We start from the raw sequence: 13698 nt of genomic DNA on the forward strand, positions 1-13698 counted from the left end.
GTCTACCCTGGAGTCATACTCTAATTTTTTCTATTTTCCTCCCTTTCTGATCCTTTATCCCACTTTCTTTTTCTTCCTCTTCCTTCTCCCTCTTCTTTGTCAAATAGAGGATTGAGTTATTATCACTGATCCATATAAAGTTCCTCTCTCATTTATTTTAACTCCCACCCCCATTTCTATTCCCCGACTTCCCATGTGCAACCTTCCTAATATGTTTGATACGCATCTTTTTGTTTGTATGTATTTTTAGAAAGTGATTATTGTTTTTGTATGCAAAAAAAATTAATAAAAAAAAAAAAAGAGAAACTTCTTGAGAAAGTCCCAAGCTGTTTTCTCCAGCAGTTGCACCATTTTACAAATTCACCAGCAATATTTAAGAGTTCCGATTTCTCCACATCCTCACCAACACTTCTTTTCTTTTTTTGATACTGAGTCTCACTCTGTCGCCCAGGCTGGAGTGCAGTGGCACGATCTCGGCTCACTGCAACATCTGCACCCCAGGTTCAAGCAATTCTTCTGCCTCAGCTTCCCGAGTAGTCAGGATTACAGGTCCCTGCCACCATGTCCAGCTAATTTTCGTATTTTTATTAGAGATGAGGTTTCACCATGTTGGCCAGGCTGGTCTCAAACACCTGACCTCAAGCGATCCACCTGCCTCAGCCTCCCAAAGCATTGGGATTACAGGCATGAGCCACAGTACCCAGCCTTATTATTATTATTATTTTTTAATTATAGCCATCCTAGTGGGTGTGAAGTGATACGTCATTGTAGTTTTGATTTGCATTTCCCTAATGACTAAGGATGTTTTCACGGCTTATTGGCCATTTGTCTCCTTTGGGGAAATGTCTGTTCAATATCTATTCAAATCCTTTGACCTTTTTTTTTTTCTTTTTGAGACAGGGTTTCACTCCAGCCCAGGCTAGAGTGCGGTGGCAGGATCTCAGCTCACTGCAACCTCCGCCTCCCAAGCTCAAGTGATTCTCCTGCCTCAGCCTCCCAAGTAGCTAGGACTACAGGTGCACATCGTTGCACCCAGCTAATTTTTGTATTTTTAGCAGAGACAGGGTCTCACTGTGTTGGCCAGGCTAGTCTTGAACTCCTGAGCTCAAGTGATCCGCCCATGTCAGCCTCCCAAAGTGCTGGGATTACAGGCATGAGCCACCGCACTCAGCCCTTTGTCCATTTTTAATTGGGTTATTTGCCTTTTTATTGTTGAGCTGTCAGAGTTCTTTATATATTCTAAATAAAAGTCCCTTATCAGATGATTTACAGATACAGATATTACCTTATTAGATGATTTACAGATATTTACTTCCCATGATTTACAGATATTTAGTTCCATTTCTCAGGTTGTCTTTTCACTTTCTTGATAACGTCCTCTGTTCCACAAAAGTTTTTAATTTTGATGAAGTCCAGTTATGTTTAGTCTTTTGTCACTTGCGCTATTGTCATATCTAAAAAAAAAAAGCACTCATTTTTACAGCTGCATAATATTCCTTTACAAATGTAACCTATTTAACAAAGACCCCCTAGATAGACATTTAGATTAGCTCAGTTTTTTCACTATTGCAAACAATGCTGCAATAAATTTTCTTGAACACATCATTTTGCACACAGCAAGTGTATATGCAGGAAGAATACCAGAAGTGGGAGTGTCAAGTTAAAGAGTATTGTTCTTACAATTTTAGTAGCTAATGTCAAACTTCTATCCTTAGAGATTATACTGATTTAGACACCCACCAGTGGTATGAAAGAATGACTCACACGGTGCTTTTTAAAAGCTTGGAATTATTTGCCCGTCAAAAATGGGGAGATTTGCCATAAGAATCCTGATTTTTGCTTTCTTTTGGAAAATCAGATCAGTATTTCTACATAGCCATCGAACTATGACCCCGCCATTGAAAGAACATGTGCTCTCTAATTCACCACAGTCCCTGCCACTCCCTGACAGCCTCCCCAGCACAGGCCAAGGGTCAGATGCTACTTATCATTGTGCTTTCACAACTGTTTTCTACATCTTATTAAAAGCAGGAAAACAAAAGAGGCTGAGATGACATGTGTTTCAGGAAAAGAAAGACCAAGTATATCTTTTTGTGGGAACAAAGACAATCTCATATGTTATATACAGATACTCTACTCACTTGGCTCACGTTTCCTGCATGGCCACGGTGGGCATTTGAGTTCAAGATTTCTGGTTTATGTTACCGAAAGCCTCTGAACTAATCTAAATGTCTACCTAGGATTTTTGAGTAGACAAATGCCCTTCAGAGCTGCCTTCCTGAAAGGTATTTCTGGCAGACATCATGGAGGGTGTACTTGAAGGCAGAGCATGCCTTGATTAAAAGACAGATGTGGGATTGGGTGCGGTGACTCACACCTGTAATCCCAGCACTCTAGGAGGCTGAGGCTGGTGGATCACCTGAGGTCAAGAGTTTGAGACTAGCCTGGCCAACATGATGAAGTCCCGTCTCTACTAAAAATACAAAAATTAGGCTGGGTGCGGTGTCTCAATCCCAGCACTTTGGGAGTCCAAGGCAGGTGGATCACCTGAGGTCAGGGGTTCGAGACCAGCCTGACCAACATGGTGAAACCCTGTCTCTACTAAAAATACAAAATACAAAAATTAGCTGGGCATGTTGGCAGGCGCCTGTAATCCCAGCTACTCAGGAGGCTGAGGCAGGAGAATTGCTTGAACCCGGGAGGTGGAGGTTGCAGTGAGCCGAGATGGTGCCACTGCACTCCAGCCTGGGTGACACAGTGAGACTCTGTCTCAAAAAAAAAAGTAAAAGAAGAGGTATATAAAGGGGTAAATGCAGGACATGTGATAGTGTCCATTTCTAGCAATGGAGATGTCACCAAGATGAGGAACCAAGAAGCAGAACAGGTTGGGGGGTGCTGATGTGATTTGAGACTCTTTTAGTCATCTATGACATGGTAATTAGTATCTCTAATCCAAGCCCTGGAGACCTTCCTGAGCCCCAGAACCTTACCCTCATTCAAGGACGTCCATCATGGCAGTCAGTCCCAGCATGGGTTCCAGGGTAGCTTCCCATTGGACAGGTTCAGCGTGGGGGAGGGGGTATGCTGATTGGCCAGACCCGAATCACCTGTCCACCTCTGGAAGTGGGGCAGGGAGTCTGGCTTAGCCAAACTCCTCAGACCATGTATGGATGAGGGCCATTTCCCCACAGGAAACCTGAGCTTTCGGGAAGGTGGATGGACGTGGGTCAGCAGAAATAATAGATGTGCCCGACTGTTCACACCTGTCTGCCACAAGGGCAGGTGTGGTTAAAAACTGAGGAGCGCAGGTGGATTGTCCGAGCAGGGTGCCACTCTGCTGATGTTACTGCCTCCCTTCCAATCCCATGCTCTCAAGTTTTACGAAGGCACACTTTGGTTTCAGAAACACCTGGGTTTGAATCCAGCTCCGTCACATGGAGGCCAGGGCATCCTTTCTTGTCTGTGCTGTGTGCTGGGGTCAGAGCCATGAGCACAAGTCCCAGCTTTCTCTGATGAGGGAAATCTGTGACAGGCACCGAGATGGGGGGCCGGCCCTGGGGAGCTAAGAATGGGCCCTTTGCCCAGCACAGGAAGTCAGGAAGGGGCCCTGGAAGTGACATGTAAGTCAGGACCTAGTGGACGAGCATGCGGCAGCAGAGGGACAGTGGGGGCAAAGGACACAGAGCTGATGCAGGTGAGAGTGTGGCACATCTCAGGGCCACGAGAAGGCCAGAGGGAAGTGGCAGGAGGGAGGGGGTCACACAGAGACATGGAGACTAGAAAGTTAGGCAGGGGTGAGACCATGCAGGGCCCCAAGGCCATGGAGGTAGCCAAGACTGACAGCCCTGACCTCGAGTTCCTCATCTGTGAAGTGGGGATGTTCAGATCCACCTGGTTGCATTGTTTTGTGGACTCGAGGAATTATATCTGCAGGGGCACCTGACACAGGGTCTGGCCCTTCACCGGCGCTATAGCAGCAACCCTTGTTAACACTGCCCCGCTCTGCCCAGTCCCTGCAGTGTTCCAGCAGCATCTTCAGTGTGAAGCGTTTCTACCTTCATCTTTCTCCGAGGGGGACTCAGGTGATGCATCATTGTCCCTGGTTACAGATGACAAAATGGGCTCAACTGTGGGAGGGGCCTCTGTTTGTAGGACTCCCTGCACCAGGTTTTCCTTCTTTTTTTTTTTTTTTTTGAGACGGAGTCTCGCTCTGTCGCCCAGGCTGGAGTGCAGTGGCGCAATCTCGGCTCACTGCAAGCTCCACCTCCCGGGTTCACGCCATTCTCCTGCCTCAGCCTCTCCGAGTAGCTGGGACTACAGGCGCCCGCCACCACGCCTGGCTAATTTTTTTGTATTTTTAATAGAGACGGGGTTTCACCGTGGTCTCGATCTCCTGACCTCGTGATCCGCCCACCCAAAGTGCTGGGATTACAAGCGTGAGCCACCACGCCCGGCCAGGTTTTCCTTCTTTATACACACACAGCTCTCTGATTAGTGCCAGCAGCCACAAGTAATCCGGTTCAGTCACCCAGTGCGTGGCTGGGGCATCCAGGAGGAAGCCCAAGTGGCCAAACCACAACCCACACCCACGTCTGTGGCAGCCTCTCCCACAGCCCACACTCTGAAGGGCAGGCAGTTGTCTTTCTGCCGGACCCCCACCCCTTCCCCTTCCCCGCCTTCCTTGGCAGGCCCTCCTGCTCCAGGGGCCATCTACCTGCTAGGACAGTCTTGGGAAGGATGGATTGTCCCTGTTTCATGAAGAGAGGCCAGTTTAACAGATGAATCTGCCAAGGACACTGTCTCTTCCCAACAGGGGTATTGCAGGCACCAATGGGACAGGTTGGGGAGGAGAGTTTGGGACCAAGAACACCCATGAGCCCTTAGAAGCCACCATAGAAGTGAGGACTGAATTGTAATCCCATCAGCTGGTGACCTTAGGCAAGTCTCGCCCTCTCTGAGCCTCAGTCTCACTTCTGCAAAATGGGAGTAGTGATCTGTTCCTCGGTCATGCATGAAGGAATCTCCCCAAGGCTGAAAGTGGGATGTGGATCTAAATCATAACTGGTTCCAGGCGCCTATACACACACATTCACACACAGACAACACTCTTAGGTACACGTTTACATTCACACACAAAGATTTGCACAAACGCACAGAGATTGGCACAAGCACACACCCAGGGCACAGGTACACACAAGCTACTGGGACATACACCCTAGGTACACACATGGGGCTTGCACACAAAGACAAATCCACACACAGGACACACAGCCACACACACACTCCTCCCTCCCTCCAGTGCTGCTGCCTGTTCGCTCTGCCTCAGCACACACAGTGGCCAGGGCCACCTGCCTTCCTCTCTCTGTATCAGGAAAATCAGAGGGGATGACTGCATCTAAAAGTGCCTTACATGCAGGCGCTCAGGGTGAGCAGGGTTCACCCAGAGAGGCGAAGGCACCAAAGCAGTGGAAAGCAGTGGGGCTTGATGGGCAGGGTGGGCTTTGTTGTGGCTGACCTGCCCATAGGATGTGGAGGATCCAGGCCTCCAGAATTGACCCCTGCCTTGGCTCAGCCCAGTGTGGCATTTGCATGCAGCCCTCCCCTTGGGAAAGGGACTGCCCCTGAGGCCAGCCTATGAGTTGAGTGTGGTTTTAGTGGAGGAAAGGGCAGGAAGCCGCAACTGGGAAGCAGCTGCCCATGGCTTCCAGAGGCCTGGCTGGGTGGCTGACCTCACGGCCAGATGGCTCTAGACACCTCTCGGGGCCTCACCCCTGCTTCCACCATTCAGCACAGCCAGGCTGACTACAGACCTGGGTGGGGGAACCTGGTCACATCCTATCACCATGCCTGGAGCTCCACCATTGGTGCTGCAGTCCTCTGTGGTCCCAAGAGAGCCCAGCAGCTGAGCAAACACACTGAGGCTGACATCGCCCATCCCTGAACATTCCCCAAGGCCTGTGTTTGCCTGCCAGAAAGATCCCAAGTCTGTGAGGGACACACACAGCACATGTCATCGAGATGTCAACCACACAGCCACATGCCCCTTCTCCTGGCCCTCTGCTCTTCTCTGGAATGGTGACATCTCCAGGCTCAGCCTGGGGCCCTCTCCTCTGAGGGTTGTTCTCCCTGAGCTCCAGATCCAACACCCAGTTGTCCTAAGACATCTCCCCCGTGCGCACCCTGAGAAGCCACTCTGCACAGTAGCCAGAGCAATCTTTCAAAAAACAACTCAAATTGTGTTCCTGCAACAGCTGCCCCATCTCATGGAATAAAATCCATCACCAAGGCTTGGAAGGCCCTGCCTATGAAGAATGAAAGGGGGATGGGAGGTGGCCGTCGGTGAAGTGCCCAAGTTCTCTGAGTCCAGGGTGTGGTGACAACTCTAGCTTGTCTGGTTTCCTGCGAGATCATCATTTCACCCATCAGTGATGTGCTCCCTGCCCAGTTTCCTCTCTCAATCTACAGGAAAAGCCTGTAGGAAATGACTGAGGGGCGGGTGTGGTCCAGGGTGAGTTGGGGTGTGGGCCATGTTTGGCGGGGCACTAGGTAGGAATCCTGCTCTGAACATCTCAGGAGGAGGGAATGGCCATGGGGTGGGCGGAATCACACAGCGAGAGTCTTCCAGAAGCAATCGTGAATCTCCATCTTCCACCTGCCGCCTGGGTTGCTAGCTAAAACACAGGATACCCAGTGTTTTAAATTGGAATTTCAGATAAACAACAAATAATTCTTTAGTTAGGTATGTCCCAAGTAGTGCATGCATCCTGTATTTTTCTTTGCTAAGTCTGGGAAACCTACCTGGATTACCACATCTGCCTGCTCCTCGGGCTCTCGGCTTCCCCCCCACACCCACACAGTGGGATCCTGTAAAAACCCAAGTCACTTAACCTCCAGCCACTTGGGCCCTGGGTGATCTGGGCCTGGCAAGTTCTCTGACCTCATCTCCTACCGCCAGTGATATGCTGGTAAAGTGGCATGTCACGTTTTCTGAGAAAAAATAAAATATAAAATAGTAAAGCCCTGATTGTAGCATTGGCCAATTTCCTTGGTGTAAATATTCCTTCCGTGGCTGACTGCAAGCTACCAGCATGACACACCGAACGCAGAGCTGGGAAGAGGTGCACAGTTGTCTCAGTGCAGGCAGGCTCCAGACTGCCCCTCCCTCCATGAAGGGCCTTTGCACTGACTGTACTCTTTGCCTGGATGTGCACACCCCCAGATCCGTGCATGACTCAACCCTTCACTTCTTTCTGGACTTTGCTCCAATGTCTTCTCCTGAGAGGAGAATTGCTTGCCTACCTACCCTATATGCCCCCCATCCCTCATTAGCTCTTTGCCATGCTTCATGTTTTTCTTCATAGCAGTTCTCAAAAACAAAAAAAGAATGTCATCCACTTCACTCTTTCTCAGAGGGGGAAAATGTAGTTCTTAGAAACAAGCATCCTAGAACCGTCAGAGGTGCTTATACTCAGCAACATCCAGTGTAAGAAACAGAACTCATGGTTCTGGGTTTGTTTTTGTTTTGTAAGAGACGGGGTCTTGCTCTGGCACCAAAGTTCAAATACAGTGGCGCCATCAGTTCACTGCATCCTCAAACCCTGGCTCAAGCATTCCTCCCGCCTCAGCCTCCCAAGTAGCCAGGGTCACAGGCGCGCACCACTGCGCCTGGCTAATTTATTTATTGTATTTTTCTTAGAGATGGGGTCTCTATTTGCCCAGGCTAGTCTTGAACTCCTGGGCTCGAATGATCCTCCTGCCCCAGCCTCCTAAAGTGCTAGGATTATAGGCATGAGTCACTGTGCCCCGCCCCAAAATGAATGATTTTTAAAGACCTACAATTTTTTTCAGAATTTGGCCAGCAATTCAACTTCTCTGTCTACAAGTAAACTGGACTCAAGTCATGTCATCATCTTCACTGTGGAGACCATTGCTGACATTTACTGAGCCCTACTAGTAGGGACCTTATCATCCTCATTTTCCCAGAAGCTGAGACTCAGAGAGGTTAAGCAAACAGCCCAGGGTCACATAGCTAGTGAGGGGGAAGAGTTTGGATTGGAACTCAGCTCTGTCTGCTGACTAACTCCTAGAAGAAGCTACTCCAAGCACTTTCTCCCGTGAGCTTCAGGGGTAAAGGGGGCATGTCTAGCCCCTGAGTCACGGTTTAGAAAGGCCAGGGATTCCCACAGCCCTTCAAATGACTTAACAGGAGAGTGAGATAGTCCAGGCAATGCCCCCTTTCTCATTAATGAAGATTTTGAGGCCCAGAATACGGCAGTGACTGGCCTGGGCTCACAGTGCAAGTTGAGGAAAGGCCAACGATGGAAACTGAGAGCCTCTATCCCACCTCGGGCTCTGCCTCAGACCCAGATCGGGTTATTCTGTTATGCTGCAGGAGGCTGGATCCGAGTTGTCTCTCCCCATGTCAGACTCTAGGCCCTCCCTGTGGCTGGAACCCGAGGGCCCAGCCCTATCCACAAGGCCTCAGGGCCCCCCAGAGTGCTCCCCAAAGACCTCCACTCATGCATTCACTCAACAAGCATTTAGTAAATGATCCCAGTGCACCCACCCTCCACTGCATATGCTGGGACTTTGAGTCTGGCTGGGGAGACCAAGTCAGACCACTAGTGTGGAAGGGCTGTGACCAAGGGGCTGAGGAAGCCCAGGGAGAGCCCCTAGACCAAGTTGGGGATCAGAAAAAAGACATCCCAGAGGAAGGGGCATTTATCTGGCTCTTGAAGTTCAACAGGAAGCTTCCAGGCAGAAATGGCAGGAAGGACTTTCTAGAACAAAGGAACAGCATTTGCAAAGACAAAGTGATAGACAGAATGACCCCGAATTATACACATAAAAAATGGTTGGCCAGGTGCAGTGGCTCACGCCTGTAATCCCAGCACTTTGAGAGGTCAAGGCAGGTAGATCACTTGAGGTCAGGAGTTGGAGCCCAGCCTGGCCAACATGGGGAAACCCTGTCTCTACCAAAAATACAAAAATTAGCTGGGCATGGTGGCGGGCACCAATAATCCCAGCTACTTGGGAGGCTGAGGCAGGAGAATCGCTTGAACCCGGGAGGCAGAGGTTGCAGTGAGCCGAGATGGTGCCACTGCACTCCAGCCTGGGCAACAAGAGCGAAATTCTGTCTCAAAAAAAAAAAAAAAAGATTGATTTTAGGTTATGTGAACTTCCTCTCAAAAAATAAACACACAACATTGTTGAGAACGTCATGTGCAGGTGCAGAGGCCAAAGCGGCTCCATCTCAGAGGCGAATATGCCATGCTGGCTTCTGATTGACCCCAGTTCCAGAAAGGCCTCTAAGATTTCTACTTTATCTACTGTCACTGGCAATGCTGATCAATTGCCCTACACACCCCTTCTGAAGCACATATGCCCTTTCCCTATGCTATATATGCCCTGGCTCTAGAGTTAACAGTGCAGAGACCTCCTGTCTCGTGACTGCCCAAGACATGGCTTCTGTTCATATGCCTCTATTAAATGCTTCTTTCTGAGAAACTGGATTTGTCTGCCTCTTTCTTTGGCCTCTCAGCCCCCGTAGCTTCTGGTTTGCATAGACCTGCCCACCGTAGAACTGCAGGCATACAGTACTTCAAGGCTGAGAGGAAGGGTGAGGTGAGGCCCAAGGAATTGTCAGGGACAGGCCACAAAGAGTATTGACTTGGCATCATTTGTGAAATTCAGCCGAGTGCCTGTGCCCAGCATTTCAAGCAACTGGCATTCCAAGTGTGGCCCCTCCGCTGAAGAGCCAAGAGGCAAAGACAGAAGAAAAGACCTATAAGGCCTTTGAGAGAAATGATTTGGGGACTCGGAGTCACAGGGACCCTGATTTGAATCCCAACTCTGCTTCCAACTCACTGTGATCTTGGGAAGTCAGTTTGTCTGTTAGCCTCGACTTCCCCATCTGTAAAAGGGGGCTAGGAGCACTGGTCTGGGGGGGTCACTGTGAGGAGCCCAGAGTCACAGGTGCTCAGGACTTCGTGGGGTGTAAAGAGAGGGCACGTGGGATTATTATTGTTACTATTGGTCTCAGCCAGCTGCCCTCTCTGCCTCTTACCTGAGACAGGAGGCAGAGCAGGACTCTGAGAAGTCCCCTGCCCCAAGACCAAGGACAAGCTCCTGGGAGGAAGATCTGGAGACCCCAGCGCCAAGTCTGTATGCAGGATGCCTGCCCCTAGTGTGCACCCCAGGGCTGCCCACCCCTTGAAGGTGCTGAGGGTGGACCCCGATGACCAGGGCAGAGCAGATGGAGGGCGTCCTCAAGGAGGCCCAGCTTCCTTAGAGATGAGTGAGCTCCCTGTCTAGAGAGAAAAGCAAGCAGAGCCGGACACCCACTTATAATGAGCTTCTGGGTGAGAAGTGGGGAGCAGACTGTGGGGCCAAGGGGAGAGGCGTTCAAGGAAGACTTCACAAGAGTGGGCTCTGAAGGCTACATAGGAGTTCTCTGGGCGGATAGGTAGGAGATGATGAGCTAGGTAGAAGGAACAGCATGTGCAAACCAGGAGGCATGAAAAAGCAGGAGCACCCCAGGAAGGACTTTAGCAACAAGAATAGCTGCAATGTATACACCTACTATGTGCCCACAAACTTTTTAATTAAAAAAAAAAAAAATAGCTACAAATGTATGGAACTTTGACATATATTATCACATTTAATCCTCACAACAACCGCCTGGGTGTGATGAGGAAACTGAGATTCCGAGAGGTTAAAAGACTTTCCCTGAGTCACATATGATTCCACTGCAGGCAGTCTGATTTTGAGCTGGAGGGGCGAGGGGTGGAAGCTGGGCTGCAGAGGTCACAGGGCTGGATAGAAAGAGATGCATGGTAGACCTGCAAGGCCCTGGGACCTGGAGCTGAGCTCTGAGGCCTCAGTCTCCTGAGGTGCAGGGTCCAGGCTGGCTGAGGCCTCCAGCAACAAGGGCCCAGATAAATGGCTTGGCCAGGCCAGCATCTTCCTGGACACCTGGTGCCGCTGTGAGGGGGCCCTCATCTCCCAAGAATGGGTGCTCACAGGCGCCAACTGCTTTGACAGGTGGGTGCACGGCCAGGAGAGGTGGTGGAGAGGGGCTCCAGGAGGGTGGCCCCCAGCCTCTCCACCTCTCCACCTCCCCTTCTCCTCCTGTCTCCACAGTTGGCCTTGGTCCCACTTCAGTGTGATCTTGGGTCCAGATCGACTGCAGATGGACTCTTGTGAGATCAAGTTACCATGGGGGAGCTGCTCTTGTCCTCAGCAGGGCCCAAGGGCTCTGGGTTTGGTAGCCTGGTCCTGGCACAACTGGCAAGGGGCAAGGCCTCCATCGCTCACCAGCGCTGTGCAGCCTGTCCCCCTGGCCACCCAATCCCACTGTTCCCTCTTCCTGAGACAGCTCTACTGTGGCCAGGGGTTTGAATCCGATTTCAGTAAGGATGGGAGCAGAAGCCTGGGATGGTTGAGAGACTAGGGGAGGCAGATGGCCAGGCTGGAGCTTGGGACCCTGCAGGGGCTCTGGACAGCTGCCCAGCAGCACCATGGCCATAGGCATGCAGGGAAGAGGGCTGGCGCTGACACCTGCTCTGCTTGAGCCGGCTTCCAGCCTCACCCCTGCCCAATGGTTGACAGCCCCGCCTCCCCAATGTGCTGGAAGCTTCCCTGAGGGGACTGCGTGGGAGTTCACCAGAGGACAGAGCTGTACTAAGAGTGAGGTGGGAGCGAGGAATGTCTAGGAGCCCAGGAAGGCATCTGGGGGTGGAGAGACTTGGCACAGGCACAGGCAGGGAAGCTTGGCAATATATGTTAACAACCAGCATGGCTGGACTGGTGCAGATCTGCTGGATGTCAGCCAGGCTGAGGGTCTCCCCCACCCCATTGCAGATCCCTACATCCCACCCCAAGAGCTGCAGAGTGTCCTGCTGAGATCACTGCATGTCAGCATCTGCAGAGACTACCTTCTCCTCCAACCTGACTGTCCTGACCTGAAGGACAGCCTGCCCAAGGACTTCTAGTGCACCAGGCTCTCCACTGGGCCCCTTGAACTGGTGGTAAGGATTCCAGCAGGCCCTATGCAAGCCCCTGAGACCCCCTACCCCAAAGTAGCTTCTAATGCCACTAGACTTGTTAAAGTTAGGCCTGGTCACCCTCCCATCCTATCCTGGAGTCTTCCATTCCCCAACACCCAGGGGTCGGGCTTATTTGTACCCCTGAAGGCCTCCCTAGAACTTCCCACCCCTTGGGGAGACTCCCCCATTATGTCCTATTCGAATGTGGGGCAGCCTTTGGTATAGCCAGGTCTTAAACTACTGGGAGCCCCCAGTTATTCGATAACTACAAGCATTTTGCTGAAAACTAACTTTTGTGCAATACCGAGCCTCAAAGGCCGAAGGGAGGAAATAATTGGGTGAGACTGATAGAATGTGTGGGAGAAAGCACTTTAACTGGAAAGAGATGGACAGAGGAGGGGAAGAAGGGAGTATGACCCCCTCTCTAGGAGGGGAAATGGGCCCTGTCTTGGGCTCTGGGTGCAGCACTTGGGCCACCAGCCCATCTGTCCCCTCCCCCAGCTGCTCTTGTCAGATGTGTGAACTAGTTACCCACTGCCCCCCTCCCCGATCAAATATCTTTGCTCACCAGGCAGGGGGTGGTTCAGTGGGCGCAGGCTGGGCTGAGACTGCTCCTTCTCTCCCTCGTGCAGATGGTTGATGGGACTCCCCTAGTCTGCTCCCAAGCTGGGAGCTGCAGAATGTGATGATCTGGGGTCCCTGCTCGGAGCCTGGCCTCCTGGGAGTCTACACACCTGTGAATCCCTTCATTTCCTGGATCCAAGATAATGTCTCCAACGTCTCCTTTGACACCTCTGCCAACAGACGCTCTTGGGGCTGGCCTAGCACAAGACAGAGGCAGTGAGGGTTGTTAGCCTCTGGAGTCCTGGGTTTGAATCCTGACTTAGCTACTTACCTGCCTTTGCCATCTGAATCTGTTTCCTCGTCTGTAAAATGGAGTTGTCTTCAATTATTCATTTATCAACAAGTTAGTAGTTACCAAGTGCTTACTATGTGACAGGCCACTAAGATACAAGACTGTATCTTGACAGATTCGTGGATTCTGGCTAGCAACTCCCCTGAGCGCTGGCTGATTGGGGTGCCAGGCGCCGCCCGCTGCGGGCCTCAGTTTCCCCAGCTTCGAACTAAAGAGCGATGGCTTGGATGTAAGGATTCTTGAGGTCCCTCCCAAGTTTGTTTAATAAACTTTTTCGAGGGGAAGGGTCTCCAAGCCACAAGGGCGCATCCTTTTCACCTGCTTGGACGCTGCCCGGCCCCAGTTGGGGAGCCTCCTCCGAGCACCTGGCCTTCCAGAGTTAGCCCCGACCGCTGTGGTCACGCCGCCCGTGCTCCGCAGCGCCTCCTTCCGCGTCCTCGCGGTGGGGCCACAGCGACATCTAGTGGCTGAATGTATTTTAAACACGGCTTGCTGCGGGCGTGAGTCGGGGAGCTGCTCCCCTGGACTCAGCTCTCATTCGCCTCCGCGCTTCGGCGGGGAGGGGGAGCTGGGCCGAGTCAGAGTGAACGCACACTCCCTGCGGGTGCAACTGAGTCGAGCGGTAGGGCTGGCTTTACCCGACCGGTCAACACTCCCGCACCAGGTCTCGGTCATACCTGCCCTAAGGGAGGGTGGAGCCTCGGTGTGGAGCCCCGCCCCCTTGTGCCCCGCCCC

At 51.5% G+C, this 13698-nt stretch overlaps 1 long non-coding RNA gene across 2 annotated transcripts; it reads right to left on the reverse strand.

Annotated features, from left to right (window-relative positions):
* Window positions 1-1286: 1286 nt before the first annotated feature.
* LOC129462840 (uncharacterized) lies at window positions 1287-13651 on the reverse strand. 2 transcript variants are annotated; one of them, XR_008650967.2, is made up of 4 exons: window positions 13282-13651; window positions 12943-12973; window positions 12616-12868; window positions 1287-1454 (listed from the first exon to the last, which is right to left on the reverse strand). It is a non-coding gene; the product is annotated as an uncharacterized lncRNA (long non-coding RNA). The 2 variants fall into 2 exon arrangements; XR_008650966.2 differs by lacking the exon at window positions 12943-12973 and having other exon boundaries at window positions 13282-13648.
* Between the last annotated feature and the right edge of the window lie 47 nt (window positions 13652-13698).

The sequence above is a fragment of the Symphalangus syndactylus genome, chromosome 14, assembly GCF_028878055.3.
Source record: "Symphalangus syndactylus isolate Jambi chromosome 14, NHGRI_mSymSyn1-v2.1_pri, whole genome shotgun sequence".
In the NCBI taxonomy this organism is placed as follows: domain Eukaryota; kingdom Metazoa; phylum Chordata; class Mammalia; order Primates; family Hylobatidae; genus Symphalangus; species Symphalangus syndactylus.